Source organism: Lissotriton helveticus, chromosome 3_1 (genome assembly GCF_964261635.1).
Source record: "Lissotriton helveticus chromosome 3_1, aLisHel1.1, whole genome shotgun sequence".
In the NCBI taxonomy this organism is placed as follows: domain Eukaryota; kingdom Metazoa; phylum Chordata; class Amphibia; order Caudata; family Salamandridae; genus Lissotriton; species Lissotriton helveticus.
The window spans coordinates 1,788,210,558-1,788,223,260 of NC_136061.1; the positions used below are offsets into that span (position 1 = coordinate 1,788,210,558).

At 41.5% G+C, this 12,703-nt stretch overlaps 1 protein-coding gene across 3 annotated transcripts in view; it reads right to left on the reverse strand.

Annotated features, from left to right (window-relative positions):
* The window catches only part of LOC144825154 (uncharacterized), a 285,935-nt gene extending 274,849 nt beyond the window's left edge, over positions 1 to 11,086 (reverse strand). For all 3 annotated transcript variants that reach the window (XM_078684023.1, XM_078684022.1, XM_078684024.1), the window contains exon 1: positions 10,991 to 11,086. The gene's annotated coding sequence lies outside the window, so the exon portion shown is untranslated. The remainder of the gene's footprint in view (positions 1 to 10,990) is intronic.
* Positions 11,087 to 12,703: the final 1,617 nt, after the last annotated feature.

The window sequence follows — 12,703 nt, forward strand, 5'->3', positions numbered from 1 at the left end:
AACTTTGGTGCTACAAATAGTTTTTTTGTTGTTTTGGTGTCAAATACATTTTTCAAATGTACTCTATTTTTCTAAATTGGTGTGGGATTTTTCTTGTGCTGTGTTTTTGCATTGTTACTGTTTGTGTGCTGCCTAAATACTTTACACATTGCCAATATGTTGCGGCTTTAGGGAAGTTTGTAGTTCACGCTGCAAAGGATTGTGGCTGTTGCTTGACCAGGGCTCACTTCCCAGCGAACCAACAATCTGATTTCTCACACTTGCTCAGTAAATGTGTTCATATTTCTGTTAATTGTAAAGGCTTTTATACTAGCTTTCATGAACGTAGCTAATGCTCTTGCTTGTACATTTGTTCAGAATTTTGACGTGCTCAATACGAGTAAATTCTGAACATTAAGTGAAGTTCGGAAGGGTTGGAAGTGTGAAGGAAGAATGTTGAAGCATTGTGAAATATTGTGGGGCTCGTTCACAAAGGTAAACTTGCACTTTTTCTACTGTTTTGGTATTCAAAAGTTGCAATTGTAATGTTATTGCTAGTGATTTTACAACTGTGAAGTATCTACCGCAAGTGTGGAGTCTCTGCAGTCTTAAAATTAATAGTGGTAAAATGTCAGTCATAGTTTGTGAATTCTAATACAGTACTAAACTTACTACAATGTGTAAGCCTCTTGGTGGGATAGGGGTTGAATAGCTTCTGCACATGGCTGACTAGTTCTACAGAAGTTCCCGGAAACTGTCTCTTGTTCTCTTAAAGGATAAAAACTAATTATTTTGCCTGCTTTTCTTAAGAGAGGGGCTGAATAGCCTAAACAGAATTTCCCTTGATTTTCTGTAACTTCCACTATAAGCCTTTACTTCTGGCACTGGATTTGAAACCCTATTTTGTTTTTCACTGCACTTATGGGAGTGAAAAACTAGGTTTGAACCAGCGCTTTAACTGGACTTCTATATCACCTCCAGTGGCTTTCCAATGATCAGAGGGTGGGGGTGGCAGAGCTGTTGGAGCACTGCCATCTCACATGTTCTTCTAACACTCTGTTGAAACTGAGCAGACCAGAAGGTATCATGGGAGTGAGTGTGAAACATTTGTTGCAACTGCTTCCCTGTCTAAACCCTGATGCTGGCAGAGGCTGTCACAGATCTGCTGTCAGCACTATGCAGACTTCCCAATCTCTCAATGAGAGTGGAGATCAAGGACTCATTTAAGAAGAGGGATTTTTACAGGGTGGTTGATAAGGCCGAAACTATGCCAAACATTTGTTTTTAATTATTGTGTAACGGTGGGGAAGAGAGCTACAGCAGATGCTGTGGGAGGATAGCAGCACTCAAGGTATTATTTTTTTCAGTTTTGACATGGTGGGAAGGATGTTGTCAGGAGTATTAGGGAAGTATGGCAGGACACAGGGTATTCATTATTTTACAATTTGTGCTGGAAGAGGTGAGTTTGGTGATAAAGAGCTCAAAGCGATAGGCAGAAATCCAGTTATATAACATAAAATTGTCAATGGGGTACAGTCAATCACCCTCATTATAAGTGATCTAGGGCCATATTATCAAGACAGGCGATAAAATGATCGCCATTTTAGCGGCAGAAAACTGCATCTAAAACGGCAATAAAGGGCTTGATAATATGCTCTATGGAATTCCAATTGAAGCCCATGTTAGATGTCCTTCACATCTAACATGAGCTTCATTTGGAATTCCATAGAGCATATTATCAAGCCCATTATTGCCGTTTTAGCGGCAGTATTCTGCCGCTAAAACAGCGATAATTTTAGCGCCTGTCTTTATAATATGCCAGTTAATGTCCTAGGTGATTATTTTCGCATAGGATAAAACCTGACACCAGATGTTCATAATTACCTGGGTGCAATAATTATCACCTATCAAGGTCTGCATATAAAATGGAGCACAATGTAGGTGCTTAACAGCAGCAAAATCAACATGTCCCTTTAGTTTTCATGGCATTTTCCCCTTGGAAAATTTAAAAAGGCTTCAACTGTTGAACTTTACACAGGGGGTACAGATGTTATGATAAAATAACCGCAATATGATATGTACGATAACAGGAGTAGGAGTTACAACTCTTATCAGGATTATAGAAGTAACAAAATTAGGGCCAATTTGTGAGGGGTCTCATTGCAGGATTCCAATGACAATGCAGACAACTCATGCTTTCCTCTCATCATCTATTTGATGAAGTTGGTTATCCCTTAGTTGGAAACAAGTCTGCCAACACAAGCTACCTGTTTATTAATCAATCAATCAAAGTAAGCTTTATTCGATTGTAAGAGGACAATCATAAAAGCACAATAAAATACAAACTACAGAAACAGTTCATATTTAAAACGAGTTCATAGCAGTTCATTTACTCAGAATTGATAACATTTCAATAAAATAAGACTTTGGTAAAACTGACAGAACCCCCTTTTTGCCAAAAAGCATACAAACTAAAACAGATTCTAATCAGTTGTAAAATACATTCAAAAAACGACTATGACTTTAAAAAGAATTAAACCCATTACACAAATCACCGGTCACCATCCACCCCCCTCTGCACCTTACTATCCCAACACAAAGTTTTCCTGATTCGGAGCACTCTTTTAATGTATAAAGCAATCCTTCAGGCAATATGTAAATTTTCCAGGGATTGCAAGCGAATTAGCGCTATGCAACACTGTCTTAGGCAATACACTTTTAAGACGGGTACAAGTAATGCTTTTCTTTATGTCACAGAAACTTTTCAGAAAAAAATCACGTGTAGTGTTGTCTGATTTGATTGGAAATTACACGGGCAGGCTGATAAATTATGCCACCAGTCATTCATTATAGGAAATGACAACAATCTGTAAATGGATCCTAATCTGAATCTAATTAGCAGCATTCTATCAAACCCACTAGATACAATCCATCCCTCCAGATGTGAGTGTTAACTGATGTTTCAACACACAGGATTTCGATAGCTCACCTAATGCTCTATCTTCAACTAAATACGCAAGGCCCCTAGATTTTAACTCCTTTCTAGAGATACCAATCATTGAGCTGGGGTTTAAATAAAACTCTGGGTTGCCTAATAATGATAAAAAGACTCAACATACTTCATCCAGGGGATCATACGGACCCTGTCAAGTCTCATTACTTCCGCCATAATAGTTCTATTCAGTACCATCTATTCCTTTGTCCATATTCTGTGCCAGAGGAGTATGGTTTCTAATTTAATAAGATCCAATATATAAGCAAGACCCAATTCCTCATGGCAGGCAAAGGCAGACATGCTTTGTGGTGCTGACAAAATAAAGCGCAGAAAGGTGTTTTCCACCAATTGTATCAGAAGTGAGTTTGTGAACCCCCAAACCCCTGCTCCATACATGGCCACTGAGAGACATTTTGCCTTATAAATTTGTATAATCTCTCCCGGTGGCTTACGCCCCAGTTTCCTTCAGAAAGTGGCAAGTGCGCTAGTGGTTCTCATAAATACAAGATTGTTTGCAGTCATTTATTTGTCCAGGTGTCATCATCATTAAATTGGATACCCAAATAAGAAAAACTTGTTGTTTGAGATACCTTATTGCCTTCCAAGAAAGTTTCCCTTCCCCGGCCTGTGTATTTCTTATTTCCATAGTTCACGATAAAAGTTTTAGAGACATTAATTGATAAACCCAGATCCTGCGTTAAAACATTAAAACTGCCTAAAACCCTTTGTAGGCCATTTTGCGTGAGTGCCATCAGAACTGCATCGTCCGTGTACAGTAAGGTAGGTATCGGACGGCCTCCTACTTGTGGGAAATCTTGACCGCTCTTAAGTAGCTCGTCTCCTAATGCATTTAAGTACAAGTTAAAAAGGAAGGGGGCCAGGACACAGCCCTGCCTGACCCCCCGCCTGACAGGAAAAGATCTAGTGCACTCGCCTCCCTTGCCATATCGATCCCTAGCAGCCGCCTCCCTATATAATTGTTGTAAAAAGGCAACTATACACACCCAGCGAGACCAGAATCTCCCATAATTTGCCGTGTCTCACCAAGTCGAACGTCGCCGATAAATCAACAAAAGCCATAAACAGGAGGCCCTTCTTTGCCCTTGTGTACTTCCACATTAACATAAACAGATTTAAACTTTGCTAGACAGTGCCTAACCCCTCTCTAAAGCCGTATTGTAAATCCAAGATAGTGCTGGCATCTTCTGCCCATGTTGTGAGCCATTCTAAAAGAATCCGACCTATGACCATCACCATAGAATCAAGAAGGGAGATGGGTCTATAGCACCCAGGATTAGATCTTTCCCTCTGAAAATTGGAATTATTGTGGATTCTGCCCAGGACCCTGGAAGTGTGGAACTTAAGCTTGTGTTGATTACCTGAGTAATTAGAGGACCCCACAATTGCACATAGTGTTTAAACAGGTCAACTGGGACGCCATCGGGTCCTGGAGTCTTGCCACCTTGGCTCTGTACCAGGGCCTTTTCCACTTTCTCCAGCGTTACCTGCATAGGAACCACAAGGTTTACAGCTTGAGAAGTAATGATATGGCTCCTCACAGGAACCGCTTGAAGAAGAAGTTAAACCAGTCCTCTTCTGAGATTGCAATCACAATTGTCGGACTCTGGTCCACAGTCAGGAAAGGTGCTCTAACTGCTTTCCAGAAGGCCACGTTATTTTTCTGCATAGCAGCGGAATGAAGAGGTTCCCAGACCTCATCCCTTAGGCCACTTTTCCTAGCCTTTAATGCTCTCTGGTATTCTATCCTTGCTTTTCTTACCTCAGGGATAGATCTTGGCTTCATACTTAACACCCTCTTTATATTCAAGTTGGCTAATGTACAGTTTTTATCGAATCAACCTTCCTTTTTAAGTCTCGGCCTCTGCAACGCCCATGCGAAAATACCTTTTCCGAGCGCTAAGGCTTTTCAGCCAAGCACGTGCACGCATTCCATTGCCTTCAATGGCAACGCGTGCATGTCAGGAGATTCACTCGTGGGAGCGCGCGCCACCATCTGGCAGCAATTAGCGCTCAAGCAAGTGAATTGCGCCTCCCCCCCAACGCGCCTGCTTCACATTAATACACATTAACACATGCGCATACAAACAACAATGGTGCTTGCGTTTTGCTGCCGTCATCCACATCCCGGGCGCTGAGCTTAATGCTTCAGCATGGCACACGCTTATACTTTAACAACACAAGTTGTTAACGGTGAAATATGGAAACCAGAGTTGTAATCCTAGGTTCCATCTCAAACATTGAGTTATCCTGGGCAAGCTACTGTATCCGCTTTTGCTCATCAGCCTTCTCCCCATCTCCAGTTCTTTGATGTACCTAACTATTTAAGATTTACTCACAAACATCCTGAGTTACAATAGCATGCTAAAACCATTTCCTAAGAATGGGTAGAACAGTCTACGAGTGGGTACATAACCACGTCTTACTGTGGTTTCAATGGTGTGGTCTGCTGTCTTGATTTGCTTTATTTGCCTTGTACCAAATACCTTGTTAATAGCTTTGGGACCATGCATTTCTAACCACTATACCTCTTTATAGGTGGAGCCTGTGCTGGATGCTTTGCAAAGGACTTCTTGGGTTAATTCTAAAAGCCTCCTTCAGAATGCATTCTGCCCATTACTTACAGTTGGCTTCATGTTTTGTAATTCACAGTTGATTGCTTTCTGTTTGCTGGCTTTATTTATTTTAGGCTGTCTAGCATCTATCATCTCTTTGTCCCACCCATAGCGCATAGCCTGTTTATAATGTGCTCCATAACCAAACACTTATAAGGTCCCAAAGGCGAGACCTATTGGCTATGCCAATACTTGTTCTTTTTTATTTGAGAATGAGCCCTTAAAAGATTTGTCACCTCTTTTGTAATCTCTATAAAGGATTGAACTATCTCTTCGCAAGGAGAGTGCTCATCTAAACAGATAACCATGTCACGTTTACAATTGGTGATCAGTTGTTCTGTCAACCCTACTGGGTCCACCTTTGGCCACCGCAACGAATACCCATTTATATGGTTTAGGGCTAGTTCACCTGATAAAGTATCACCTCTTTTGGGTTTGCAGTTATGGGGAATTATCAAGGACAGTGTAATCGCTAAACAAAGCGGGTAATGATTACTCAGCGCAATATCCTCTACCTTAAATTTGTTGACCCTTGATGCATGGATCTGGGAGACTAGCATACAATCAATAATTGATGCGAACCCTCAGCCATTAAAGGTATAGGACAAAGGTACAAGAGGAACTAAAAGGTCATTTACAATACTCAGATCAAACATATGCAAAAGTTCATTAAAACACTCCCAGTCCTCGAATGACAGAAATGCGAGCAGTGTTGTTCTTCCTTCTCGGCCAAACCACACAACCTAGGATCAGTATTACTACATGGAGCACAGTTTTAATTTCCCTGAACAATTAACATACATTCTTTTCTACCCTCTTTATAAATCGCATGCAATGCCCCACTCAGTGCTCTAACCACTGTGACAAGTTCACCCTCTGGGACATCATTATAAAAATTAACCACAATCACAAATTGGGTTGCACTACATACCATTTCCAAAAATGTGAAAGTTACAATCACCTTGATGAAATACTAGCTTATCCAAGATCACATAATTTGAGATAAAAGTGCAAAGTCCACCTTTTGGTCTTACCCCCTACTCTTTACAGCCAGCGTGTTCAATGTTTTATAACCATTAATATGTATTGCGTCTATACACCATGTTTCTTGTAGGGTTAAAATATCCTTGCCGTGTATAAACTCAATCCACTCTATATTATCTACCTTTGAACGCAACCCAGCTACGTTCCAAGAACCGATGTTCAATTTTGTAGTGGGAAGGGGAGGTATGACATTACTCACACAGGGGTTAGATGAGCAATTAAGTATTACACAATTATAGAGTGAGTGCACTCCATTTCATCCATGTAATCAATATCATCAGTATTGGCAGTAGAATGCGTGCATTCCAGAAAGGCGGTCCACCCTCCATCTGCGTGGAAAAGTAATTGACAATGGGTTAGGGAACGTAATTTCGCTCCCATACCGGAAGCACTGCTGAAAGGCTTTGTCGCACAAAAGATTCCAAAAATTGATCCAGTTTTGTAATTTTAATCCATTTATTCCAATTCTCAATTTGTAATTCCTTTTCGTCCGTCACATGAAAAACCGTTATGTATTTAATTCTGATGCGGTAAATATGCCCATTCGGGCCTTATTTTTACGGCAGGAAACATACATAGTTCATCCTCAATAGTATCATATTCCCAATGCATTTCGGTTGCTTTTATCAACCTTCATCAGGGGTACACTACAAATTCAAACAACAACATTTTAGACTTCATGTTATAAAACGCATATCATATCATTGCAATATCATTATTCGTTGTGTACTTTGTTAAAAAACTCAATCAGCGCTTTCCCTCTAGTGCCTCCCAACTCTAAAGTACTCTACATCAACTCTCCTCCATTGTAGTTATACTTTACAATCCCACGTTAGAAAACATCTACGAAACTGTCTCCCCACTAGCTTAGATGACAAAACAAGCCCATTGCCTCTCGTTCCACATTAAATAAAAATCCCTCTCGTACCTGTGAAGATTTTCGTAAACCCAGTTCTCATTCCTCGAGCCGGTTAACGGCTCTTTCACATTTGCCGCCATTTTAAGCTCATCACGTTTAGGGACCCTCCCCTTACTGTTTCCTGAATTTTACCAATTTACTACGGGACCCATAAACCACTGGTACGGCTCCTGTATGTTAAGATCACCTATATGTGAAACCTTAATCTGTCCCCTCCCTCGATTCAACAGTCCCTCAGCATTAACTAAATTACTCCGCCCACCCTTACGATGTATAAATCTGCGCCAATTAAAAAAGATTACATTCTGAGTTTTAGTAAATTAAAAAGTACACATATTAAACAGGACTTGCAAGGTTAAAATGCATCCACTGAATAACTGTATGATATAACGTCTCTCTCATGTTTATAACTTTAAATCGTCTTTCACGTTCATTGCTGTTTTGGAGCAGTTCAAACTTGCTCCCCATAGTGAGGAGTGTAGGTTTTCACATGTGACCTTGATTTTCACCCATCTCAACTTTTTAATCCGTGGGTGCTACTCCAGGTTAGGCTGTCAAAGTACATCACAATTATAGAGTGGAGTGCACTCCATTTCATCCATGTAATCAATATCATCAGTATTGGCAGTAGAATGCGTGCATTCCGGAAACGCGGTCCGCCCTCCCTCCGCGTGGAGAAGTAATTGACCTTATCAACCTTCGTCAGGGGTACACTACAAATTCAAACAACAACATTTTAGAATTTATGTTATAAAACGCATATCATATCATTGCAATATCATTATTCGTTGTGTACGTTGTTTGAATTTGTAGTGTACCCCTGACGAAGGTTGATAAAAGCAACCGAAATTCATTGGGAATATGATACTATTGAGGATGAACTATGTATGTTTCCTGCCGTAAAAATAAGGCCCGGATGGGCATATTTACCGCATCAGATTTAAATACATAAAGGTTTTTCATGTGACGGACGAAAAGGAATTAGAAATTGAGAACTGGAATAAATGGATTAAAATTACAAAATTGGATCAATTTTTGGAGTCTTTTGTGCCTTTCAGCAGTGCTTCCGGTATGGGAGCGAAATTACGTTCCCTAACCCATTGTCAATTAAGTATTACGCCACCTAAACCCCTAAAATTGGTGCTAGAGTCAAAAGTCTCCACCTGCACAGTTGTTGGGCTTAGAGAAACTGCATTTCCCATTGAGATCTATAGTAATCCTGGGGTAAAGGGGTTGTTGAGGCCGTCTCTAAATGACAAACTCCTTATAGTCGCCTGCCCTATAGGTTGACAGTCAGCCCCGACACTACACCCCCTGTAGACGGAGGGGATATATTGCACAGTCAATCTATCTCCTCCAGGTTACTCAGAGCCTCAAAATGGTTAAAAGTGGGTACAGAATAACTGTGAGAAGGTGCCCAATGAATGGTCCTTCTTCTCTGCGATTCCAAATCCATCTTGGTGGGTGATAGAAAAAGTCCAACTGGACCACACTTAGCCCCTTGTTGCTTACTGGCCAATTACCCATCCTCTCCATAATTGTTTGCACTACTTGTTGTGAGGAAAAAGATAACACAACACAGTATCCGAGCAGCCTTTTCTGCAAATTGCCCACCCATCCAATTCTCCTGGCCATTCTAAATTGCGAGAAAAGACTGTTTTTCATTCCTGTTCTCCCTGATAGAAAGTGCAAGGCTTTATTTCTGAAAGCCGACCAGTGTTCTGTTTCCCCAGGAGAGAGCAAAGGAACATTAACCAGCACCACCGTCTCTTGAGTTGTGTCTGGTGGGAGATGCAAAGACTTTGGGGCAACTGCAAAAGGATGTGAAGCCTTTGCCAAATTGGAAGGGGAATTGCTTTATCTTCCTGGTTCACTCTGGCTATTTTTCGACCTAGAGGACCTTGTCCAGGGGGCACTGACTGTGGATGGTCAGTACCCCCTCTCTGATTCTCTGTTGCCCTTTCTGTCCCTATTCCAGGTTGGGGTAATCATACTGATCTTGCATTTCCAGTTTGTGAATAGAGACCTGACGGTGAGCAATTTTGGTAGTACTTATCAGTAATATTACTCGAATGAGATATAGGGGTTTGCTCACCTGCGCACTGGGGAGGCTCAACGTTTACAAGGGTATTACTTTTAGTAGTCAGTGTAATGGTCTGGGTATTTAATCACTTCTCTATGCTAGACAGTCGACCCTCCATGTCACTCAACATATCTAGCACAGGTTTTAATGAATCTGTAAAGATCTCTCTAACTTTATTCCAGAATTCTCCTGTGTTGACATCTTTAATAGTATTAGCTACAGGGATTGACTCTGAAAAACCGGTGTTTAACTGACCCATGGTCACTTTTGAATGAAGAGTTTCATTTTTCGCCCCTTGCAGAAACCTGTCTGACTGCCCCCTGACCATTTCTTTTTTTGGCAGGGGGTTGAAGAGGTCTTGATTGATTAATTTTAGATTTTGTCCCTTGGACCTAGTAGTTATTGGATTATGCTCAATCGATTCCTGTTGTCCCTGGATACAATCTGGTAGATTTACCTCGGTGGGCTGTGAATCTAAAAGTACCAGGGTTGGAGCTAATTCCTTATTCTGGACATTAATGCCAGTTAGGTCATATACATGTGAATTCACATGTGATGACCTTACCACGGGTTGAAGGGAAAGTCGGCGTTCGGTTAATGCTATTTCATGCATTAGTGCCGATTCTGCTCTTGTCAGAAAGTTATCAAGCATTCCCACCACCCCCTTCCCAGTTAGTGCCTTACCCTTACTCATCACGCACTTTAAAAAGAAAAGAAAGAGTAGAAGCCACTACTCATGAATGTAGACAGAGCATGAATCAATGTTTTCCTTGCGCTGGGTATTAACGCGCTCCCCACGCTATTGATATCTCCACTCAAGTAGTAGTATGGCGTGGTGCTAGGTACAAAATGACAAACAATTTAAGGGAGACAGACTGGTAATATAGTCACTTAATACGGAATGGTATAAAGACAGTACCAAATTCCAAGTCAAATAGCCTGGGCTACACAAAGCAATAGGCAAACAGAAAATAATACTAAACTCCCACTCTGGCCGAAATAAGTGCTCCTTCCTGTGCTCCATCCAGAAACTGAGTACTGAGCACTAACAGCCTCCCTTCACAACACGTTGCAGTGTGGGGGTAATAGTCCTATACCCCACACTGTTGATGACTCCACTCCACTCCACTCAGACAGTAAAATGGGGTATTACTAAGTGCAAAAGGACTAGGCTGTACAAGGACGCAGGCGGCTTACAAGTCAATCAATCAATAAAGTGGCGTAGTGCTAAAAGCAGAAAGTCTGAGTTATGCAGCAAGGCAGGCAAGTTAACATATAAAACAGACTAGGCAAATACTGAGCGTAGTAAACTGTGGATTTCCACAAAGCAACAGTACCTTGGTGCTAACTTGAAATAAGGAACTCCACATTTGCGATGATAGGGGGCTGGCCCAGCCCGGCCTCTTCTGGGCTCTGATGGGTGCGGCCCTGACACACCCGCATACATCCCGTGGGAGTGTGTTGATGCTTTTGTTGCAACTACGGACCCACAGGAGGCTTAAGCACTGGGGGATTCTGGGTGCTGCAGTCCTCCTCTCTGCCCTTCCGATCACGGATGGGCCTCAGTGATGGCAGTGTTCCTGGAAGCCGTCTCTCTCACATCAGTGGCTGGAGCGATACAGACAGACGGCCGTTCCCCTCACGGCAATGGAAAAAGCTGTGAAAATGTGTCCTGCGGGAGTGAATCAATGCTTTTGTTGTGCACAACTGCGGCGTCACAGGTGGCGCGAGCACTGGGGGATTCTGGGTGCTGCAGTCCTCCTCTTGGCTATTCCCCTCACGGCTGGGCCTCAGTGATGGCAGTATTCCTGGAAGCCGTCTCTCTCACAGTAGTGGCAGGAGCGATGCAGACAGACGGCTGTTCCCCTCACGGCAATGGAAACAGCTGTGGAAATGCATCCTGTCTTAACCTGTCTAAAATTCTACATGTTGATGAATGGTTAGGAGATGGTGTTTAAACACCTTTGGCAGAACTTCATTCCCATGTGGATAGATAGGCTTAAGTTCAGTACAGAAATACAGGTTTTCTCATAATTTAGAGTTACAGTTACTTGAGATAACTATAAACATAACAGCTGGATTTATATTATTTTAATTGTGTGAAAACTGAACCTAACAATAACATCCCTGCTGCCTTTGTTTTTCTCAGTGAATATTATTACCTACTGGCAGTCACCAGTAGGTAATTATAGTTAGAACCTAGTTTCCATAGGAAAAGTATTTTTTGATATGCTAATAACTTTGACGTCATTGGAAAATCTTCCTGAAATTCTCCCCCAAAAAAGTCTATCCAGGTCAGCTCCCATCCTGATAATGTGGGGGTAATTTTTCAAGTGGGGCTTAGAAAAAAAAATGGGGGTCGTAAACGTTGTTTTCTCCATGTTAATTTCCATAGGAAATTTTGTGACGAGCTACAGCTCAAACTGCTGAAAGGAATACCACAAATTTGGAAAAAAGGTAGAGGTTGGTTAAGAAAGCAACATTTTTTTTAAATGTTGTAAATCCGTTCAGTAGTTTTTGAGAAATTAAAAATAAAGAGTAAAAAAAATCAATTTTCCATAGGAAACTTTGTGCAAGGTTACAGCCAAAACCAGAGAACGGAATTACCCCAAATTTGGCAAAAAAGTTAGAGCTTGGTTCAGAAAGCAACCTTGTTTTAAAATGGTGTAAATCTGTTCAGTAGTTGCTGAGAAAATAGAAAAATAAAAGTTTTGATATCTGGGCGGAGCCTTAGTCCCATGCACTAGCTTCACTGTGATTGGCTGGCAACACTCTAAACCCGGAAGTGTTGGCAGCCATCTTGTGACTCGGTAGAAGCGAGTCACCAGAAAACAGGGAAACAAAGGTATAAAACAAGAGAGGTGGTAGGGTAGAAGCATCCTGACCCCATAGGCATGATTAGGAAGTCTCAGAAGGACCCACAGGGCCAAAGAAAGCATTTATATAAAAAAGGGCACAATTTGCGCTGGGGTCTCAGTTTCCTGTGTATCTTATTGAGACTCCGGGGTGGGCTAGGTCTTGGGGGAATTAGAAAAAAAATAGCGGGGTCT